General features: G+C 35.5%; 1 long non-coding RNA gene across 1 annotated transcript; it reads left to right on the top strand.

The window, feature by feature from the left end:
* The first annotated feature begins 19929 nt into the window (after window positions 1-19929).
* Window positions 19930-22564, top strand: LOC136301437 (uncharacterized). The gene is made up of 2 exons (XR_010723876.1): window positions 19930-20002; window positions 20710-22564. It is a non-coding gene; the product is annotated as an uncharacterized lncRNA (long non-coding RNA).
* Window positions 22565-22971: the final 407 nt, after the last annotated feature.

The following is a 22971-nucleotide window of genomic DNA, read 5'->3' as shown; positions in this document are numbered from 1 at the left end:
AGTTTTCACCCATTTATGTGTTCCTCACAATAGAAATTAGGTAATCACCCACTGAAACTTCTCATTAGTACTGGCATATGTAAGAAGTCCCTAATCAAACAGGCTTCAATTCAAACACCTGAAATGTAAACATAGAGAAATGCAAGTAACGATGACAAGGATCTTGCCCAAATGACAACCTGCTGCTTTTTGAATGATCCTTTTCAAATGAGACAATTGCTGTAGTTATGACTGATTTCATCCTGTTTTCTGTCTGCATCAGGGACTATCTCCATGGGATAGAACGATCATTTTCTCCCATTTCTTTTTTGCTGTGGTATAAAAAAGCCCATTAGTTGGCAGCCCAAAAATCCTTATTTTGTTAAGATAATATTTCATTTACCTCAAAATATGACTGCTATAATTTATACTGTAGGCAAAATATGGATACAAAATTAAGAGGTGCAACATTTAATATTCTCTTTGCAACGTAATTTTTTATGTTTTGTTCTGTAGTCTCTTAGAAACATTCCTGCACTTTCCTTCAAAATTGACAATGATCATACCTTCTCAGTACAGTCCTCAGAAACATATAATTTTATTGTTACAGTTTAAAGAACCATTCAGAAAAAAAAAATCCAGGAAGGATTTTGGAAAAGTGAAACGTCCATTAAAACTCCCAAGTTTTATAACTGGGAGGTGATCACACTTGATACAAAGTTTCACTCATCACCTCAGTGTGCCCTTTTCTGTGTCTCTCACTAACAAACTAATCTTCACATTTTATTTTGTCAATTTTTCTTTGAATTTTTTCCTTGGCAGTTTTCCATTTATAACAATTTTGTTTGTTGTAGGTCCTTAAATTTCTGTACATTTTTCTGCTCTGAAAACTGATCCATTTTAAAAGACATCCAAAGAGAGGAGAGAATAGTTCTCTTCCTGTAGTGGTTTTGGCTCGCCAATTTGAGATTTCACGGCCAACGCACCAAATACTGTGGTGGGTTGAGCACTGGCTAAACACCAATGCACCCACTCGAATTACTTACTCCTTTTCTGCAGTGAAATAGGATTAAGGGAAGGGCAAAGCATGATCAAAACTTCAAAGGGTATAAGGAAATTCTTTTTTTTAAATAAATGGAGGAGGCCAGGATGGCCTGTTATGTGCTCCCAGGCTAGAAGGTAACAGGTAACCTGGGCTTGTTTGTCTTAAAATGTGAATCTCCCTGAGGTGTATTCAGCTCTTTAATTGGTTTAACAGGTTGTCAGTATTCAAACTAGCCAATGATTGGTTTTGTCAGGCATGGAGGAAACTCTTAGCAGCCTCTCTTAGAAAAGTCATTTCCTCTTTCCCTCCTCACTAAATGTCAATCAATGCAAAACCAGCACATCTCCTTTAAAAAATTTTAAATTTAAAAATTTTTTGGATGGTATCTGGATTTATTGGTGGTAGTTCTAAGTGGAGTTTTAATCAGTCAGCATTGATTAGACAGTTGAGTTAGTCAATATTGCCTCGTTAAGTCCTCATGCAACATTAAGAAAAATAGATCCTTAATGTTTTCCAGCACTCATTCAGTCTATATGCTATAATGTTGCAGTTTTGGAAAAGGCATAACATAATGAAATTTCATGTATTTCTTTTTTGTGTCTGTGGCTTTACTCACTACTTCCACTGTAGGAAAAATGTAAACAAAGCCGCTGACTGAATGTGTTCTGAAAAATTACCTAGAAATAAAAATAAAATGCCTTTTAAAGGGTTGTTCCTTTGTAGTTCAATTGATATTGTACAATTTTATGTTTGAGATTTGTAATTCAAAGTTAAAGGTAAAATTCTGTGGTACTGGAGCAAATGAGAACAGAACATTAAGTATAGGCATGTTCTGCATTAATGTGTTGCTGCTCCATTTTCTGTTCCATTAACTTTCATCCTTTTGCATGTTGGTTCACATGTAGATTTCTAAGTAACTGACAAGCAGAATTTTAAGCCTTGTATAAAGTTTCTATAAAAATACGTGGTGCTCAACTTAGCTTTCCCCTTCTGGCATTTCCAAACTGAAAATGAAGAGAATAAGCTACTCTAAACTGGCATTATCATGAATGACTGCTCAGGTGTCCATGTAGATTGGCCATGCTGAAGTACACACTTTATAGCCATAAAGCCTTGAGATATATTGGAAGTATATATGGAAAGTGGGTAAAGGAGAGCATTAAAATGGCTCTAAGAGATTACAGAAATAACTTTTGAACACAATTTACTACATAGTTGCTTGGAATCATGCATCTGAAGCACCCTTGGAAATTTAGTGAGTAAGAGCACTGCTAAAGGTAGAAGTGCTGGATGAACACAGAATATTTCTCTGTATTGAATTTTTTTGTGAAGGAATTGTATATTAATTAAATCCATAAGGCTAAATTCATCAAGGAGCATATTCACCCAATGTAGAAAGTCTGAGACAAACATTGAAGTGGTAATAAAAACCCTCAGAAGAAGCCTCAGTCATATCTTCTGTGTCAGTTCTACTAGATTTTAGTGGTCTATCTTTTTCCTGAAAGCAGTATCATCCTTCTTCCAATATACTGATTCACTCCACTCTGGTTTGTCTCCTCCTCTCTGCTGATCATTCAAGGGATCCAGGCATCATCTTCACATAAGAACCTATTAATCAGACAATTAAAATGCATTGAAGAAATAATCACTACAAAAATTTAAGATGTAGTATACTTATTAGATATTACAGGTCATACATAAATGGTCTAACCACCACTATGATAGGTCTGTGATGGGTTTCTACTAGTCTCTTTTGATGGAATTCTGTTATTTCATATGGATTCTTTCACTACAAAGAGAACACGAACAAGTGATCAATTATTTAGTCATATGATAATCCTCAGCTTAGAGATGCCACAATGGGACATTCATCATTTTTCATGTGGCCTTTTCAGTCTGAAATATGCTGCAAGATCACATTTCTGCTATTGTCTCCCTCGACTGCCTGTCTTTGGGAGCTGGGAAGCCTTATAACCTTCAAGTGTCAATGCATTTTCTTGAGAAGCAGTAGCCTTTGGGGTTTGTTTCTTTGCACCCTTTGATCAGCAATGCAATTCTTCATTTCTACCACAAAGAACTGTAATTACATAGAAGTTCTAGCTCTTTTTTTTTATTTCTTATTCCCTCTTAAATGAAATGCAAGGGTAGTTAATAAAAATAACTTAACTTGCAATCTCAATAGATGCATTTATGTTTCAGTCATGATGATTCAAAGTGTATTTATATTTTGAATATATTCATTCTTCCCTCTGTTGAAAACCTACAGTCCATGTGATTTCTTATACAACTTGGAATTTTTTTCCACATTTGAAACAGAGGCTTGGGTATCTTATAATATTATTGTACTATACTAGTACATAAAATATTATATGAGTAAATTTTTCTTTGTTTTCAGTGACATATTCAAGTGCTCTTTTATTTTTTAGAATTGTTACTCATGTAATTTTGGTTTAATTGCTGTTTCAATTTTTATCTGGTTCTTTTGGACTAATTGTCAGGATTAAAATCCAATATTTTATTAATTGGATGATAAAATAGTACTTTTTCTTATTTTATTTCCCCAAAATTTTACATGGGTTAATATAGTGACTGATGCTTCCTAATTCTACATCAGCAGAACAAGTAGGATTTTAGCTTTCTTGATTTGTTCAGGTTACTGTTAATCCTGAGATGTATTCTCAGCACACATAGTTCAAAGACATTTTAGTTTAGGTCTATACATCACTTTGATTTGGTATTGTAATGGTAACATTGGTAGAATTTTTCAAACAAGTCACTTTATCATGAATAATATACTAGTTGTGTTGGTTTACATTTCAGTTGACATGACACTTTTCTTTTTTGTAACATTTTCTTATTTAATTAGCAAATTCTACACCTAAATTTATAGTTGAAGTAAATAAAATTGAACTTTTCCAGAAAAAGTATTCACTTTTTCACTATGTTTTTAGATGAAATCTGGGCCCTAGTTGACCCCTCTGAAATCAGGTTATTCTGAATATGAATTTTGTCATGAGAGAAACATACCAATACATGCAACTATGAGACACAGTTTTCCTTGGAAAAAAACCCCATAAACTGGCAGAGAACTCCCCTTGACAGCATGTACTTGGTAATTGATGTTGTCCAAATTCTTTTGCTTTTGCATACTCCTTACAGATATTGACTTCAGCAGAAGCTGTTGCATTGATCCTGCAAAAAGAGAAAATAATATGAAATAAATATGCACAGCAAAAGAACTATAGAAGACCCTCATAAATTGAAGACATCTGCAACTGTTTTACAGTTACGGAATGCAGAAAAGGAAGCCAAAGAAGAATATAGAAGACAAAGGACAGTTGAGAACATGGAAAGCCTTAAAAAACTGAGATATTAGGAAAACATCTGTGAGGAAACAGGATGCAAACAAACAGGATGCAGTCAGGAGCTGCAAGAGGCAAAGGGTGATGAAGTAATTGTTCTTAAAGCACCACAGGAGGAAAGCAAAATACAGTACTCATGCCTGGGGACATCACAAGCTGAGATATCCAGGAGTAATGGAAATCAAGAATATTTTTTCAATGAAAATGAAAAGACAAAATTACTAAGAATAAGTGACAGTAAACACTGCATGCATTTCTGGAAAACAACTATTTTTTTTTCCTTGATGATTGCTTATGCTTGAAATGAGGCATTTGTTGGTTAAGATAAGTATCTGCTTTTGAGCATCATATGAAAAATTTCATGCAGTTTTCCTTTCTCCTGTTAATGAAAATAGTCAATATATGGAGAGGAACTGAAATTTTATTTCCTCTGCAAAGAATTTTACTGTGTTAAGATATTCCTATAAAATTAATGTCAAAGAATCTTTTAACTCTAGAACAGTAGAGAACTAAAAATAACTTAAAAAAATAATTTTACCAATTAAGACAGAAAGAGAAAATAAAGCGTTACTGACATTTCTACTGGGATATTTGGCTTTCTTCTTAGTCCTGACAGATCAGTTTTAAAGAAAGACAAACTGGATCTATGAACAGAAGCACTCTCATTGTTACTAATGCTGACCAATTTTCAAGAGAAGGAGAAATTTGACTGCGGCGGTTCAAAGTTATTGTTAAGTTCAGTGAATAACAGTTGTTTTATGTACTTTGGTTCCATGTATTTCAGTTCACTGTTCACTGTACCCCAATTCTATTTTCAGTCTCCCTCATGTCACAACCTCCCCCTCTGCCTCCCTCTGCCTCTCCTGGTTTTCCCCAGTCACAGCACCCGATTGGCTACCCTTTCCCGCCTTGTGCAACTGTCTGTCATCCCTCAGGGAGATTCCCCCTCCCTGCCAGTCACCTGGAGCCTGTCCCCCAGGTCTGGAAGCTTCGATAGGAGCTTCCAGGTGACTGGCTGGCTGGAGGGCTCTCCCGTCCCTCTCTTTGGTCTATGTTGTTGTCAGTTATGTTGATGGATCCCCTCCTCTCTCTCCCCATTGGTTATGTATGTACCCACCCCAAGAGTCCACGCCTTGGTTAAAACCCCCTGTCGTCGGAGGCTCAGGGTCTCTCTGAGGCTCTGGGCTAAAGGTGAGGATCCCCCTCAATAAAGCGTGACCCCCAGTAAAACCTCCGAGAGTCCCGTCTCTCATTCCCTCCACTGTAGCTAAGCGGCAGGATGAGGCTGGCCAAAAAGATCCCACCAAGATCCTGTGGGGGCGTGTCAGGGGCTAGCCTGGCGTAGGGAAGACACACACCACCGCATTTGACCTTTAGTATAACTTGTATTCTTCATATGCTTCTGTCAGAGATGAGAAGCAGAAAAAGATGATGACATACATTTGTTTTTATCCTACTAGCATAGCAAGATAGTTGATATCTACACTAGTAGAAGTGAATATTGAGAGAGGAGTAAAAGTACAGCTTCGTAACAAATTTTCTACCTCTGATTTTTTTACGAAATGTCTTGAGACATGAGAGAAGCCGAAAAATGAGCACATGCTTTCTTAAGAAATTAACTTTCTGTTATATTTGCAAATACATTCTAAAGGTCATATAAATTCTGCAGTCTCCTTTGATGTTCAGGATTTCAAACGGTGCAAGTTCAAATCTTTTTTCTCTTGATGCTGTATTCAACGTCTTGACCAGCAAAATAAATTATACGTATAAATTAAAAAAAAAATCTTATCTGGGCAATGTATTGTAAATTCAGGATCAAGGGAATGATTAATTATACATAAACTAACAAGGCTCATGATTTATTTTTATTATTTGCTATTTCAACTCCAGGTGTGATCTCACCAGTGCTGGGGAAGAATCATCCCCAGAGTCCTGCCAGCAATACTCCTCCTAATGCAGCCCAGTATACCATTAGCCTTCTGTAAGGACTTAAAGAGCACATTTGCCTGTCTCAAACACTGTTAGCACAGAAGGATTTTGCCATGAGATAAGCACAGAATGGAGCAACAAGGTGATGCTAACTCCAGGCCAGGGGAGGCAAGAGCTGGTTAGCACATCCTGGGTAATGAGTCCACACAAAATCCACACAATGGCAAACTGTGGTGAAGAAGCAACTGGTTGTACACATATCACTGGTCAAACAAAAATCATCCACAGTTATGGGAGAGATGGTATCTGTGACCACCAAAACCCTCCCACCCCCTGTGAAGTCACCCATGATAGGAACTTGAGTTAAGATAAAAGTGGTACTATTATCCAAAAATCATCTCAGGCCTAGAGAGAGGTAAACAAAGCTGGGGAACAAGAGTGTATCACTGGTAATGAAGAATTTATGGGCCACAAGGAAACCAGCTCTGCAATTGTGCTAAAATCCACTTGGAGTGCTCAAAAGGTAATTCTGGCAGGGGAAGACTGCAACCACCTGCTCACAACCAACACTCAAAAGAAGAGAAAGGCTGAGAATTCGACTAATTAGCATTACAAGCACCTAGCCAATAGAATAAGGAATTTCTATGCCAATGAGCATTTAATTCCTCTGTTTGCAAAATATATAAATAGTGAAGTGTTGAACTACTTTGGGACCCCCATTACCAAGAAGACCAGGGTGAAGAAGGATCAACTGCACACCTCAGATGTGTGGATAGTGATTATCTTCTGCCTGATGTCTCAATCTCTCCCACCATCCTTTTTCTGTGCCTTTCTTTCTCTCCCTTTCTCTCTCTCTCTCTCTCTTCCTGTCTACCTCACGTTTATAGTATCTGTATTATTGACTTTGCCATATGATCTAGTTTACATGTTAATTGGTACAGAGCCATCTCTCACTAATTTGATCTTAACACCTTCATCTGTGGCAAGTGCACATTGCAGACTCATGATCAGCTTGGATCCACCAGGAGGCCCAGGGCTGTTTCTGCCTAGTAGTTTTCTAGCCAGTTAACCCTCAGCACATTCTGATGCATGGGATTGTTCTTCCCCAGCTGTAGGACTTTGCTGAACTTCCTGACACTGCTGTCAGCCCATTTCTCCAGCCTGTCAGGGTCCCTTCGAATGGCAGCAGGACCCCCTGACACACCAATCACTCTTCCTACTTAGTGTCAACTGCAAACTGAAGAGGACACACTGCGTCTCATTATCCTGATCATTAACGAAAATTAAAATGAAATAAAACCAGAATGGAGCATGGTATTATCTCATGGGGTACATTGTTACTGACTTGTCTCCAACTAGCCTTGGTGACACTGATTTTCACGCTTTTTGGCCTGGATTTTCAGCCAGTTTTCATTCCAATATATTATGTATTTTAACCTTGTGGACATGTAGTTTGCCCTGGAGTACCTAGAATTGCCAATTGGATCAATCAAATTTTGCAGTTAATGGAAAATGTGAAGTAAAAAGCTGTGAGGCATGCAGTAAAAGAATCATAGTCCTGTTACCAGAGCTGTCAAGTGGATTAAATATATAAGGAAAGGTTATATGGATAACAATACAGATAACAACTTTCATAGACTATGTTGACAGTATATTTTCAACCACATAATTAATCTCTGTTTGCTCAGAAGAATGTTAGAACAGATTTTTAATAACCACAAGATATTGGATCTGAAGCCATGTGAATATAGAAGTTATTAAAGTCATGTTTATTATGGTTACTTAGACATATTCTTCAGTATCTTTAAAGACATTGCATTTTCTTTCTGGATAGATTCTCACAGAAACAGCCATTATACCGTTGTTCCCAGTGTGTTTACAGTGCTTTGCAGCTGTACAACTTTGATAAGTTTGTTGACAACTTTAAAGATTTCAAAGATGTATTTTCTCATCTACATTTGAATTTCATCCCAGAAACTGTCAGAATGCTTGAACTAACTAGTGAGTTATTATTCAGCAATAACAGAACATAGATTTTTATGGTTGATATCTTCCTTTATAGAAACTTTATTCAGCTGGCATTCTTTACGTTGCTTATAGACCAAGAGAGTATGTCAAGCATTTGGTTAGATATATATTATTAAACTATGATGATTTGAGTATTATTTTTTTTTACAAGGCAGTTATACACATCTAAGCATGGTATTATTTCAGAAAATAAAAAGCACCAAAAATGTTATCTTAGACTTTGTCTGTTTCTCCTTTTGAAGGACCATACAGTGCTATGTCAACTAAAAATTACAAGACTTTACAGCACAAATATTTAGACAAGAGATTTCTAAAAATGTAATCAGTAAGCCTTTATGATTATCTAAAAGAAGAATAAAAAATATAGCAGTGGAAATACAGGCTTGATTTTAATATGCTTAACATGCCAGTCCATCAACATGACGATCATTCTCGTGATTTGAATTGTTTTTATTTTTCACCAGAGACTTCTCACTGGCAAAGGAGCAGACAGAGCCTATTGCAAGCACATCACCACCTAGATAGGCAGTGGATCCATATTTGGCAAATATTATATTTCTTCTACTCCTGCAAACATTTGTGCAAATTCAGACCAAATTTTAATGGCCTGAGATTCATTAAGCCAAGAAGCAGGTGGGATATGGAGAAGTGTTAAGCAAATGTGTACTAAAAAAGTCGACCACCCAAACCAAAAAACAGACGTCACCATGACTACCAAAAAAAACCCAAACAAAACAAAACAAACCCTAACAATAACCCAAACCAAACCAACAGAAAAAGAAAACCAAAGCAATCCGGGGGGGAAAAGTCAAACAAAGCTGTAGTTAAGCTTATTAGAAGCATTATCAGCCTTCACGAAGAGTGAGGCACAGAAAATTCTCAGATTGCCAATTCCTTGCATTTAAATCTTAATTTGTTTTGGTCAAAAGTTTCAAAATAACTGTGACTTGTCACCTCTTCTGTGAAAAACCTACATTTTACATGTGCTACAAATCTAAATCACAAGTGATCTAATGGCTTTCTAATTCACATTAACTTTTCAGTGAGCTTAAATAATTTCTTTAAGCAGAACTGTTATCACAGCTATGTTCCAGGTGAATTGTGGCTTCAATTATTAAAATTGCTTTCCACTTAAAATTTCCATCTTTAACTTGAAATCCTGAATCCTCTTTGAAATGACACGTTACCCTGTGACTTTCAAAACATGAAAAATAAAAACTGAAATTTTTGAAGGTATTTAAAGTTTTTGGTTGGATTTCCATTTTTATTCCAAAATATTTTCCTTTTTGTTTTCATTTATTTTTCCAGACTAGTGAATCAAGGTATTCAAGTACCACATAATTGTATGTATGATATTGGTTTCTCAAACAGATTAATTTTCACTCTAAAACATTATATAATTATCCAAAGTGTTACTTCTATGTTATAGCATTTCAAAAATTTTATTACACTCAAGTAAAAATACCCATATTATTGACTTTTTAAATAGCAGTTTAAAAACTCTAAAACATATAAAAACCCCCCATAGAACTGACTTAGAAAAAAACTGTGCTGAAAATATAACAGATGTTCTACCTGATAGAACTTTTCTCAAAACACATGACATATAAAAAATTGTATACTCTGACAGTATGAAAAGGTAAATATTCTCTTAATGGAACGTAATTATTTTTATATATTCAAAGAAGAGCTGAGGAAAGATATTGATTTAGTCAAAATATTCTCTAAAAACCGTTGCTATTGTTGGAAATGGTCTTAAATATCTTACGTCAGACTTCATGTATGAACAAAGTTAGAAACTGCACTGTTTACAGTGGTGATACTTTTTATGTGTGAGCAGTCTGGTGTCTCACATGTGGGTGTGAGATACAAACCATATTAGGGAGGACCACAGTATTTCATAAATTCAACAGTTTCACATCATAAATCATGGTCTAAACAGAATTTTTTGTTTCATTTTTTCACTGATATTTTTGCTATCTTTTTTCAGTTTCAACTAAAGAAAATTTATTAATCTAATTGTCACAATAATGACAAAAGCAGTAAACCTACACACTTTATATTTTTAAAGTACAACCTGCTAGAAAGGGCTAGGTGGGTTTTTTTCTTCTTTTATTTCTTGCTCCTATTCATAATACGTTCTATCATTTGCCATCCTAATTTTAAAAACAATTACTAAAACTATTGTCTGTATAATACATGCAGCAAAGCATATACAAACTGGCAATAACAATGCCTTAGAAAATAGTAGTGGGGTTTATATGGTCACATCTTCAAAGCTAAGGGAAAAAAAATTCTTTAGTTAAAACAAGCTTCATTAGGTGATAATACCAGACTGAAGCAGGAGACTTTACATATTTTACTCATGAAAAATACGTGCTTCAGATGAGGCCAGAAAATACTCAGTGCAATTGGGTTAATTTGCTATCATATTACAGAGAAAACTGAGATCAACATGATTGTTTAAGGAACTTATCACAGAATACCTTTTAATATATTGAAAAAAGGTATGTATTTTCTGGTTGAACTTTTATCTTTACATTTTATTAACATATTACAATCATAATTTGAACACTTTAAAAACAATGTGGTGGTCTATATTAATTTAACTTGGAAGCTTATATCAGAAAATTTTTCAACATGGATAGACAGGTAGACAAATTAATTTATTCATGCTGAAATAGGTTTCTTCTGCTATTTCTCAAAGAATGACTTTTGTGACATGCCAGGTTGGGGTCTGGGGGGAAGATTGTGTAGGATGACCAAGGGAGTTGGCATTCAATCCTTTTCTTAGAATCAAATCAGACCTGCAATATTTCCTACAGGTTTTGATGGAGGACACTGGTGGGACAGGCTGAGTATGTGGAACCTATGTTTGCACTTGAACTGTTACCAACAGACTAAAAGACTAAAACAAAAGGGGAGGGGGGGAGGCCTACAAGAAATAGCATGACAAACTTATTAGGGCAAAACAAGGAACAGCAATATTTGTTCAGCCCAGGACACACAGACAATGCGTGGCCGAGATAAAAATTTAGAGCCCTTGATTGTAATACATCTTAACAATGTTTTCAAGGAAACTCATAGAATTTGTTATGCAACAAGAAAAAACAAATTCACAAAATACCAAAAGATAGCAGAAGAAAGTAAGGCAAGTGAGAAGAGCTTTCTTTTTGAAGTTCTGTGTCTAGGGGAGACAAGGAAGGAAGGAAGGAAGAAATGAACTTAGTTTAGGAAGGAAGGAGATTAGTTTAGGAAAATGTAATCAAAATATTTTCATTTTTTACCTGTATTACCTGACATCTCTCATGATACACACCAAAGAAGCTTGTATATTCAGAAGGCATAGAAATCTTAGATAATAAAAAAAGCTCAAAAATGAATGCTAAAGAAATGGGACCATGAGTTAACATGAGATTTCACTGAAATAAAGTATTCTACCAAAGATTGCAATTAATAAATATTTTCAGAGAATATTCAGTTAATACCAACTTTATATTCACCCTATAGTTGATTAAAGATCAAATACTAATTGGAAAATTACATATAAAATTTTGGATCTTTAATTCAAAATTGTTACTTCTTTTTTTACCTCATGGACTCAGTCCATAACTGAAAATTTCCAGTGAGACCTTTATTTATAATATCTTCAACTGTCTCGGAGAGCTGGTTAGAAAGATGGAGAAGAGAGCTTCTACATAGGCATTAGGACAGGTCAGAAACAGATATCAGTCATTAAAATGTGGAAAAAGTACATAACAAGGCTCTGACCCACAGAAGTTTTACTAGATTAGTCACAACTTATTTCACATGTATTAAATAAAACAGTTTTTATATATTTTCTTTTGGATGAGATCTCAGAATCTGGGCTGATGAAAACAACGAGATATAAGAGACCATCTGTGAAAAATGACACCTCTAAATCCCAAAGTTAAGACTTATAGATTATAACCTTGCTCAAAAAGAGTCTTTATTTTGATTGTCATCCCCAATGACACCTGCCAGATGGTGTAGATCTTAATTTGAGCAAAGCGATCTTGCACAACAGCTCATACAAACACATACTCAGTGTTTGAAGAGTCCCTTTTTTGAGTCTATATTGTAACATAAGATTATTTCTAACTTAAAGGCCTTAAACAGAAGAATAAAGCAGTTGCAGTTAATCAAAATAATATAGAAAACTGTGTTTCCTCTTCAGAAATCACCATCAAACACTCTTAAATCCTAAGTTCAGAATTTTCTTTATTTGTGTTATTGATCCATCTGTCATGCACAACAGCCTTGGGCAGAGGGGAAAACACCTGCACTGGAGTAGAAAAACTGCCAATGCAGACTCCCCTTTGGCAAGTGAAATAAAAATTCAGCTCTTGGAGATAAGATTGTCTTGAGTCTGTCATCATCCACATGTTCATTGGGACTATTTTCAACTGCTGAAGCTAACAGCATTTAAACACTGATAGAGGCTTGCAGTTGTTCTTAAAGCATTCCTAGATTTAATTTTTAAAGAAAAATCCTCAAAAAAAAGCACACCAAAGAACCTGATGAACTGCAAGAGTAAAGGAGCTGATGCAAGAAAAAAATTGTAACATACAAATATGGTTCATATGTCAAATTCTGACCCAATGGACCTGTGAAATTCATGGACTGTAGACCAATGTTATGTTATTGCAATATAATGCTATTGTCAAATATTATTCCTAAATTTTTCACCTGACTCAGACAGAGTTTATTCTGTATCTTTGTCTCTTTTAAATACAAAAATATATCAGCACAGTAAGAACATCCCTTATCCCTTGAGTAACTCATGTTAAATTATTTTAGCTTGCAGACAATTTGGAGTGATTATTCACAATAGTGGAACTGAGGGGTCACAAAAATCAAATCAGTTTTCTCCTCTCTCTCCTCTCTAGTCAACAGTACTTTATTTAAACTAATCATGCAAAAAAGGCTTATGTAAAATGAGACTATGTTCAGGTGACAGTTACTCTGACCTAGTTTAAACATTTTTAGTAAGCTGACTTGAATTATTTCCCACATGTACCCATTTCTCTCTGACTGGCAGGAAACTCAGTAACTATCTCAGTTAAAGATGTCGACATAGACATACATTACATTCCTCTCTGGAAGCTCAGCATCTTGACAGATGGATCACACTTTTATTATTCAAATGCTTATATTAAAATATTTAATTCTTTACACAATTTATGAATAAAATTGCTCTCCTTTTGGCATTGGAAACGTCATACTTACCTGTAGTCAGCTCCCATCACCACTATAAAATGATGCAAATACCAATGGTAACATTATTAATCTTGACGTCTTTTCCATGCCATCAAGTAATGGTATTCCCTGATATTGGAAGACATCCTAGACCTTATTCTCTATAATCCCAGTTTCTCACTTCTCTTATTTAGCACTTGATATGCAGGATACAATGCACATTCAGATACAGAAGTCTCAATAATATTCCACATGGTTAGTAACCTTTGCAAGTCTTTGCTTCTTCCTTACATACTGGTTCAGCAGTCTAGGCATCACCCTGCTCCTATGGCACAGGAGTTAAGGTAGTAACATTTCATAGTTAGGAATATAAGAACTTGTCAAATATCTCTAGTTCATATTTTGGTGTTAACATGACGTGTAATGGTTTGCAGGACTTTGGGGATTGTCCCAAGCCTCCCCCTTTTTTTTTTTTTTTTTTTTTTTTTTTTTTTTTTTTTAGTTAGAATTAAATGGAATTTGGTTAAATGGAATTTGCAGATTCTATGTGGGAAACTATTACTAATACTGTTTCTTTTCAATTTCCTTCTCATTTAAGTTCAATGTGTCTTTTTTAAAAATGAAGCAGCTGATACTAAGGTTTATTAATCTTCTTGAAATGGAGATAATGAGTTATTTTCCTCTCACAGGTGAGACTCCTGTCTGTTCATATAGCACTGTGGGTATTGATATGTCAGTGTGGATATTGAATGTTTCCTGCCATTTTTTAGTTCATGTATGAATTCATTTACATTTTTCACCTGCTCTAAATAAGGACAACAAATACAGATCCCCAGTCAATGTGATGTTGCAATCTTCTGTTTGAGTTGATAGCTAAAATTGCAGTGATCCTGCAAAAGCTAGAGCAGCAGGTAAAGAAAGTGGGCATGTTTAGTGTATGGTGTAGATGAAGAGGTAAAATAGCATTATTCAAAGTGATTCATAAGAAGCTGTGGTTGTTCAGTTTCATTGGAAGGCAGAAAATTTGAAGCAGATAGAAAAATGCTTATTTTAAGCAACTCATCTCTTTAAGTCATCATCAGGAAATTCTGTATCAAGGGTTCAGCAAAATGAAACCCAAAATTTGGGAAGGAGTACAGACTAATATCAAGGAATCTGTCAATACTCCACACAAGAGTGTCAAGGAAGAACTAGACAATTGCCTGATAAGCAAGTTTTTCTAGAGTTCAACAGAAAAGATGTTTTTTTGTCTTCTTGAGAACTTCCTTTAATCATAGTGATCTTTCTAGTTTAGTGCCTTTGAAATTAAGACCACATTTCAAAAGATAGAAAAAAGTTAACAATGAGAAATATCAAAGCAGAATTTTCCTTAGCAGCAAGTCCTTACATAACAAAAAATATGCCCAAAATAAATTTTCTTTTTCTTTTCTCTTAATTTTTTTTCCCATTTATTTTTGCTGATATTTTTTCCATTTACACACTAAAGAGAAATGTATACAGTATTCTTATGTTTTGAGTTTCAGGGGTTTTTTTATCTTTTTGAAAGCCAAACGTGTCAGTATAAGGAAATTGAAATTACAAAATTGATACTGAAATAAGAATAGACAAGGTAAAAGAACGATCTTCACTGGAAATAAAGCAAAAGTAAAGACTTGTCATCATTTGGGACTACTTCTTAGAATTAACTACGGCATGTTAAAAAAAAAAAAGCATTAGTTTTTTTAATTTTTTCAAAATTTAGATGTGGGTTTTTTGCTTTTAGATAATCACTCTTACAGAAGACTGATACTTCACACTTATTCTCCTTTTCTTTCTCTTTCATCCTCCAAAGATGTATTTTCAGTGAAAAAAAAGTGACAATTTTCAACTAAGAATACTTTTAGTAGATAAGTTTGAGCAACAAGCAGATATTATAGTTTTTATCCTATAAGAATATAGGGCTGAATACAAATACAGTTGTAAGATAAACTTTTTTAGACATATATTTATTGATAATAGTAAGCTTCTGACATGTTTTATAAATTACATTTCTGGAGACTGTGAAAACAACAATGAAGTTTAACTTTCCATTCCACATTATAATCCACGCTAAATCAAAGACTTTTTTCAAGCCTTTGATGGGAATGGTGGGAATTATGTCTTCTAAAAGTATTTATATTAAATGGCTGTCAGTTGCTTATACGACGTCATTTTATATAACAACTTTTTAGGGAATACTTAATTATATCATAATTGCCAAAAATATCCTTGTTAAGCTCTACATGTCTGTAGGGAAATTGAAAGACATGTTGAAGAGAATCTCATTATCAAAGACCTGTTTAATACAAATTAAAATTGACTTATTCTAAATAGATTAGATGAAATGAACAGTCTGTATCTTTGCAAACTAACAGCTCAGATATACTATGAAACACAGATACAAGAGTATATTAAAATATGAAGCATGCACTTGATTGGGATATGAAACTCATGAATAATAAGAATCACAAAAAAATATCTAAAATTCAGATGGCAAGAAACCTCAGCAATAATACAAACACCTCCAATCTTTTTCTCTCTTGTGATTCTGCTCCTCTGCCCTGCAGGCAACAGTTTCCAAAGTGCATTAAACAGATGAAGAGTTGGACTATCTCATTAACTATAACAGTGTAGCAGGACATTTGCATTACTTTCACTGCACAGGTAAAAATCAATCAATCAAATCAATACAATCAGCACCTGCTACAAAATGAAATGCTGATCTCTTTACTGAGTCACATAGACACAATATTCTTGCTGTATGTATTAGATTGTAGTATTAGGTTGTTGGTTACTGGAAATGTCAGCTTGTTGCTCTATAGGTGGGTAAATACATCAAAGAAACAAGTCATCCATGTTTGACTTCAGGAATTTACAACATAAGGATCAAAGAATAGCATGAAACATTCCAAAAGGAAAAATAATAATTAGGCTAGGTACAAAATAATATTTTAGAGTGCTGTAAGAGTATGTGTGGTATTCTTATTAGGTGATACAGCATATGTTATCAAAAAATTTCTGTTATTTAAAGTAGCATTCTTGTAAATAGTGAAGACTCTTAGAATTAATATTTTAAAAGTTTAACCATTTGGGGTTTCTACAAAAATGAGATCCTGTGTTCATTGCTTTCCAGATTTCTTTGTTCTACTGCTCCTACAGTCTCTGGGTCAGAGAGAGAGAATATTAATTTGTGTGTTTTCTTTGAATTTGCTTTTACCCAAGATATTTTCTGAGGTTATTGAATTTTTGCATCATGTGACAATATGTTTCCCTGTGTCATCTTCACTGCAGCTTTCCTGGCACCATGAAAATTTACAAACATTATAGATGCCTAATTAAAAAATGATTAAGGATGGGAAAGATGGCGAGAGGTTTTAAAAAGAGACTTGCCCTTGATGAACATTAGCATATGTTTTGGTCTAATTCCTGCTTTTGTCTGTCTGATTTTTTTTGTGTCATTTAATTAGAATAGAACACTGAGTTGTGGCTTGTACAGTGGAGGGTCTTAGCAGGCTTCCTACACAGTCCAAAATGAAAGACTGTAGCATTTGTGCTTCCTTCTGTTATTTTGCACCAGTGCCTGTACATAAAACTGAGTGCCCCAACACTAGCTGTTATGGTCTAACAGATTTTGAAACTCACAATCTCTATGGGATCAGTCTTGCTGGTATCTTATCATAGATTAAAAAGGGAATTTCTCTGAATGAAACTACAGAGCCAAGAGAAATATCATAGTTGAAAATAAGTGTTCTTCACAGTTCTTAAGGGTCTTTTAGAAGACTGAATATCAATTGTTCTTGAGCAATATACATGAGACAAAAGAAAGTAGAATTTTTAAATTACTTAGAAGAGAAGCCTAAGGATTAAATGTATTCACCCCTGATATCCTGGGATTTTCCTTTATTCCCAGTTCTTAAGATCATGCTGTATTGATATCAGGGACATAAATCCTTCTCCATAATTCCATTAAGCCCATTTACTTTCCTGAATTAGGAGCTAGTTCATCTAAAGGCTGATTGTCTTCTCTCTTGTTAGATTTTTTTGTCACTCATAGTATTAAAGCAGAGAGAATATTAACTGGATTATGGCAGTATTGAAGGCCACAGTAATTAAGACAGAATTCAGGGTCACCTGCACTTGGTGTGGGTGATACAGCTCTAGATGAGATAAAAATGAGTTCTGCACAACAGCTGAGATCTTATGAAGAAGAACTGTGAAGAGTGACTGTGTAGAACTATGGGGAGAAGAAAGCAGTGAAAAGGAAAATTCAAATCTAACCTCAGCAAGTGATAGTGCAGCACTAAGGAACAACATCATGGCCTGAAAAACAACTTGAGAACTCAGACTCTCCATCAACATGTATAACAGCTGATCAAATTTCACTTAAACATTGCTTAGCTTATCAAAAATAGAAATACATCAACTGGACAAATTCTGCAGTTACTGGTAAAGTCTCACTTTAAATGATGTTGTATGTCATTTATATTAGACTTTAAAGTGGCATTGTTAGTTAAAATGTGTAGAGATGCCTTTTTTATCTCTCTGAAGAGCCGGCTGGTGAAGAGTTTTTGTAAGAAAAAGTATTTCTTCAGCTGGTTGATCCCATTGGCACACACAGTATTTTTCAGTGTAGCTAATTAAGTGTGGAATTTGAAATGACAATGTATATTTTAAAATGAGCTTGATTGCTTTGCATGGGATAGTTCAGTTTATCAGATGCAGTCTTGTGGCATTATTTAAATGTTCACAAGTTGTTCTTATCTGGGATATAACTGCAAGCCAAAAATTTTAGGCATCTACCTAGTGTACATCTCTTTCTTGTACCATATTTGACGTATATTTTCATATATCTATATAGATGGCTTGAATACTCTGCTGCTGTTACAGTGGCAATTTATGTTTGTATTTAAGCAACTGACATGAACTGACTTACTCAAGGCTCTGATTTCTGTTTAGATTCAGACCTTGTTTACAGAAGGCAGGCATCTATTTTCTTTGAAAGTACTGGACTTCTGCTGGGAATCCAGGACAGCATCAGTCCTCTGTAGATCCTGTCAGATATAATCTCACATGAGAATAACTTTTATCAAGGCAACAGATCTGAATTGCTCAAATCCAAAATTTAGATCACTAAATGTGTCAAATTTGCACTGACTCTCATCCACTATAATGGATAATAAATATTCCTGTGTATGACTGAAATGTATGTTAAAACTTGGTATTGTTATGGCCAACATATATATATATATAGCATCCTTTAGTTTTATTTAAAAAGCATAAGCTTATTTTGAACCTCCTGCCCTATAATTGACTCTTGACTGAAAGAATTAAGTTCAGCTGATTAAATATAAATCAGACATGTTTACATGATAAGCACAGCTTTGTGAACTAAAAGAAACATTTGTGTTCTTTCTGTGCTGCCCAGTCTAGTTCTTAGTATGAAGAAAGAATCATGGCTGAACTCTGTGAATTAAACATTACCATTGCAACCTCCTGCTCAGTCCTCAAAATAGTTTATTTTTCTATTTCTTTTGAAGGTATGAATTTACTTTGTGTGCTGGATCCTTTCAGTTCATAGGAAGATAAACTTCAGGTAAAGATTCTCTAAGAAAAGAGTGATTAAGTCATTTTCAAGGGAGGGAGAGAGGAATAGAGGAAGGAAGGAAGGAAGGAAGGAAGGAAGGAAGGAAGGAAGGAAGGAAGGAAGGAAGGAAGGAAGGAAGGAAGGAAGGAAGGAAGGAAGGAAGGAAGGAAGGAAGGAAGGAAGGAAGGAAGGAAGGAAGGAAGGAAGGAAGGAAGGAAGGAAGGAAGGAAGGAAGGAAGGAAGGAAGGAAGGAGAGGAACCTTTGTTTTAAAAAATAAAATTAAAAAAATATCTTGTTTAAACAGTTGCAACTCCTATGAGCTTCACAGAGAGCTGAAATGCTTTTTCTGAGATCAATTATCTTTGATACCAAATCATCAGAAATGCAAGACTCGGCAAAAGACAAATTTCACAAATAGATAGTGTTTATTGCGCACCCCAGAATTCAGACATGGTTTATATTTTATTGCTCAAACAATTTCAGTTTGTGAGAGACTGGAGGAGATTTTGGGCTTGAAACTTTTTGGGCACATGTGTCAGTGGGAAGGGCAGGTTGGGTCTTGCTCCAGTGAGGTGATGCCCTGGTCTGCACCCCCCACCCCACTAGGGTCTGCATCCCAGCCTCTGCAATGGTCACCAGGCCCTAGCACATGGCAGGCAATGCTTCTCACCTGCCCCTGGAGCCCCTAACCTAGCTCCTGACTGGCCACCAGACTAGAAGTCCCACCTGGGGGCAGGGCCCAGCAAAGCTCAAAGGGTACTTAAGCCAAAGAACAGTCAAAGCACATGCTTTGAGTCTACCTTCCCTTGGATTTTACATCAGCTGAAACATGAGGGGTAGCTATATCTGTTCTTTTCTGTATCTCTTCTTCTAATTCATTCTTCAAGAAGTGTGATTGACTTAAATTCAGATAGATTGGAATTTGTTTATTTGAATGGGCTTAGAGCTTGTTTGTGAAATGCTTGATGTAGATTGAATCTTGCTTTAAACTTTTGCCTGAGTTCCCTACTTTTCTGAAGTTTGCTAGTAAAGTTGTTGTTTTGATCTCTTGGGAATATCTTGACAGTATTTCTTCCCTTGTATCTAAATCAGGGTAAGAAGAAACCCACAAAAACATAAGCCCCTTTAAAGAACTCGGTTACAGAGTTCTGGTGCTTTACAGCCATTACTGGAGAGTCCCTAATTGACGTTTATCAAAGAAGCTGAATAACTGTACTACTGTTCATCCCTTCTCTAGGTAACATGTAGTTAAGCCGAAAAACAAAGTAATAGGAGTAAGGAAAGTTCTGTCATAGGCTTGACCTCTCTGAAATAGGAAGAACTCCACAGCAGATTCTGTTGCTGAACTGTGGTCTTTTTTCTCTGCCTTTGTATTTGGTTTATGTGACCAAGTGTTGGCGGTGGCATCTGAGAAAAGAGGAGAGGGGCTGCCCCATCCCAGGTACAGCTGGTTAAAGTCAGATCCAGGGGATCTCCTGCAGGACACAGTTGAGCTCAAGCAATACTTCCAATGACTCTGTGACTCTGTGATAATATTTTTCAGGAACCAGCTGTGGGGGAAAAAAAAAAAAAAGTGAGAGAAACAGCCCTGCACATACCAAGGTCAAAGCAGGAAAAGAAGGTTGAGATGCTCCTGGCTTCAGGGCCAAGATTCCCCTGGAGACCATGGAGAAGACCAGGGTGAAGGTAGCTGTTGCCCTACAGCCCATGGAGGACTGTGGTGAAACAGATATCTATTTGCAGCCCATGAAGGATCTCATGCCAGAGGAGACTGGAGAAAGCTGCAACCAATGGAGACCCAGAGCAGGATCCTATCAGAACCACTATGCATGAAGGATCCACATTGGAATAGGGGAAAAGTGTAAAAATGAAGTGGTGTGGGGAGGAGTTATTGCAGAAAAACTATAGCCCTCTATTTCTTTAACTTTTCTAGATATTTTGTCAGCTGAATACCATTTTTAGGGCTTTTACTACCTCAGCAGAGACTTGTGTTTTACTAGTCTTAGAAAATGTTCTGCTCCAATCATTTTTGTTTATCTACTATCTTGCCACTTGACTTTTTCTTTGTGGAATTGATGGTGTTAAGCAAATAAATAACAAAAACATTTGAAGACTCTTTTTGTGGAACACAAAGCAAAGTAAATGAGAATGAAGGCAAATGAGCATGAACACAGACTGACCTTTTAAAACTTTCAGCATACAACATAGTGGAGACAGTTTGCTGTGGAAGGAAAGTATACAGTAATGTTCTTACTAGCAATAACAGAATTATAGAAATTGTTTCAGTGTCTTTCTATTAAATGCCTCACTTAATGACTTTTTAAGAAATGTCTTTCTTGGCAAGCTAGTATAATTGTTATAAATGCAAACTGTTCTGTATAGTAAAGTTTCCTGATAGATGCAAGATGTGCATGTTTTTCCTCTAGTTTCATTTCAAATTATATTACACTATCTTGTGGAGATGTCTGGGTTATAGTCATAGTCTTTTAAAGCATATATTTTATTTCTTTTTTAGATGGGAAGTTGTTTATAATTAAAGAGGCCTTGGGTATAAAAGAAGGGACTTCTACTGAAAGACATGGTATCAAAAGTGAGTGAATGCATCAAGAATAATTCATAATCCCCAAGGGACAGTTACATTACATAAGGCTGGGTCACAGGAATGGGTTTGTTGAATATTAACTTGCCTATATTTTTTTTTCTTCCAGAAGGCTTTAATAAATTGCTTTTTAAAACTACATTGTAGTATTGCTGGGGGAATGGGTGGCTATGAATACTTAAGTTCAGCCTACATTGTACCCTGCCTCAATTAAGATATATCTTTGAGGGTATTGTCTACACAGAAATTGAGAAAATGCATATTGTGTAGACAAAACTGGACATAAATGAGATCTCTCAGGTACAGCTATCAGTATAATTCTGGTAGAACAATATTCCAAGCAGCAAATGAGGCAGACCCAGAAAGCTGCATACAGCACTGTTGTCACACTTGTACTATACTGACACTGTGACTGAACAAGCTACATGAAAACTATCTCAGATTTTTTTAAAGAAAAGATGAATAAATATATTTGTGAGATTTCTGCTACTTGATAGGCAAGGTCTATATAAGCAATAAATGTATTCTAAATTGTCATGTTGGGGACACATTCTTGCCCTACCTTTGCCTGCTTTTCAGAGTTTGCATTTTGTTCTCACGCAGCTTCAAGAAAACAATGTATATTTTTAGAATTATCTCTTTGTTTATGTATTTCTTCTCTGGGAGGAGAAAGGTGACTGATGGTGGTCTTCACCAGTGAGGTCAAAGAAGTGGCAACCTATGTGGCTAATCTTGTGCCTTCTGAAAGAACTGTATAAAAGATAGAGTCAGAAAATTAAATATAGAACTTTCCTGCTGACCTTCTGGCTGCCTGCCTCATTCTTTCATGTCCCAAAGTGTGACAACACATTGAAATATGTTACAGGTGTTTCATAGAAACAAAGGCATATATCGCAGAAGAAATAGATGCTGTTGAGAAAAGAATGTTACTCTATAGACTGCATCTGCATTCACATGGTAGTGTTTGTACTTGTTTTTTGTCTGAGTAACTTCCATTTAATGAATACTTCCTCTTTTTAGTTCCTAAGTAGTGCATAGAAGTATCTGTTTATATATAACAAATCTTCATAGAGGGGATCATTTTTTTACTGAACTGTACAATGGTGTCAGTTAGAAGGGACCTTAAAAATCATCTAGTCTCAATCTGCCTGCCATGGGCAAGGATATCTACTAGATCAAATTGCTCACAGCCCTATTCAATCTGGC

The sequence above is a fragment of the Chamaea fasciata genome, unplaced genomic scaffold (assembly GCF_029207755.1).
Source record: "Chamaea fasciata isolate MVZ Bird 193981 ecotype frontalis unplaced genomic scaffold, bChaFas1.0.hap1 SCAF_1, whole genome shotgun sequence".
NCBI classification, from domain to species: Eukaryota; Metazoa; Chordata; class Aves; order Passeriformes; family Sylviidae; genus Chamaea; species Chamaea fasciata.
Note: the sequence above shows the minus strand (reverse complement) of the source record. Positions and strands in the feature narration are given on the sequence as shown.